This window comes from Nannospalax galili, unplaced genomic scaffold (genome assembly GCF_000622305.1).
Source record: "Nannospalax galili isolate Female #2095 unplaced genomic scaffold, S.galili_v1.0 scaffold417, whole genome shotgun sequence".
Classification (NCBI taxonomy): Eukaryota; Metazoa; Chordata; class Mammalia; order Rodentia; family Spalacidae; genus Nannospalax; species Nannospalax galili.
Window position 1 is genome coordinate 4362917 of NW_008340785.1, and position 1818 is coordinate 4364734.

Consider the following 1818-nt stretch of genomic DNA (forward strand, 5'->3'; position numbering starts at 1 on the left):
CTGGAATTGGCTATGTAGACCAGGCTGGCCTCGAATTCACAGAGATCTGCCTTCCTCTGCCTCCCAAGTGCTGGGATTAAAGGTGTGCACCACCACGTCTGGCCTTACCAGCATGTCTTACATTTTTAAACAATTGAATGCTCAGTCTTCCTCACAATTTCATGTCAAATATGAACACAAAGTATTTGAAAAGGTGAAGATGCAACACTTTACTGAACTTGTAAGAGAATAAAAGTATTGCTCCTTTCTGGTTTTCCCTGTAAGATATTTATGTTCCCTTGGGAAATAAATGGAAAACCATATGTAAATGTACAATAACTTTTGGCCTCCCTCTCTTACTCTGTGTTTTGAATATCACAACTGAGATTCTGTGCTTATCATAACTCTATACATGAGGGAGAAACAATTTATCCCAATGAAAGTCACGGCAACTTTAATTAAATGTATTGTAGGGTAACCCTCACAGAATTATCACTCAGACACACTCTATCTTTACTTCCAAAGATCTACAGATCCAAGAGACCTTATTTTAAAATAATTTTCTGTTTTAAAGTTTATATGATGTACTTCAATATAAATGAACATCACGATTAGATTGGTTTTTCAAACGTGTTTTCTAAAGTGAGGGGAGGGAGATTAAAGTCTTCTGTGAGACAAACCAAACAAGATCTTTAATATAATGGACACAATAGAGCCAAGAATTTGAAAGAGTCAAGAATTCTGGGCTTCTGGACAAGATGGCAGACTAGAAGCTGCTGCTGTGTGACTCCATTAGGGAGAAGAGTCGGTTTAGGACTGAAAGCTGCTAGAAGGTGTATCACTCACAAACGCAGTGATAGAAAGGCAGAGATGGCAGAGCCAAAGACGAGCAATGCACCAAAACGGAGCTAAGCTGAACACAGCACCATCCTATGGCTCTCCAGTGGGTGGAGGGGAAACAGAAGCCCAGTCCCAAAGATAAGCCTGGCAGTCCTGGAGCAAAGAGACTGCCTGCCCTCAGAACAAGACCACAGTGCGTATATACACCTCCAAACTAGTTGCAAGTCCTGGCAAGACAATGATTTCTCCAGGAGGTAGGTTAGTGGTAAGGGGGACCCTAGTTTGTCACTATGTGTAACTCAGAGTAAGGGTCTCCTGCCATCTTCATCTATTGTTTAAAACTGAGCTTCTTTGTGAACTTGAGAGCATGAAACAACCACAAATCAGTGAGCCTGAGTTTAACTTGCACAGACTCAGGGCAAGAGACAGCCCAAAGAGGCAGTTGTGGTGTGGTAAGAGGACCAGAAACATGGGCAAGGTGAAACATATAGGCTACAGGAGTCTCCACTCAGGCAGGGAAGTGGTCAAAAACAAAGTTTGATAGCCCTGAGCCAGAGGTTTATCTATGCTTCTCTGCTACAAAGCCTATCCAGCAAGGTGATTAATAATACTAGGGAAAGTACAAAGGCAGACCCTCTGCCTGTGTAGACTCCCAATATACTTAGGGAAGAAACCCCTCAGCTAAAGCATTAGCCACCTCAGGTGGTAAGGTCTGAAGAATCTCCAGAGGGTGAAAGAATCTGGCCAGCTCACAGACTGCAAAGCTAAGTGTAGCCAGAAGAGGGTCCCAGTATGCAAAGAACAAAATTCATTAAAGTGACAGCTCTGGTGAAAATTCTCGTACAACACAGACCTGTAACATAAATCATATTAGTACATTGTCATATGCTGTTTAATCACACTGAGAAGCTAGGTCTGCAGGTGGAACAGTCCCCCTCCATTTCAGATCCAAGCATGTTTGTCTCAAGACAAGACCCCTTGTCTAAGGATGAGCTGGGC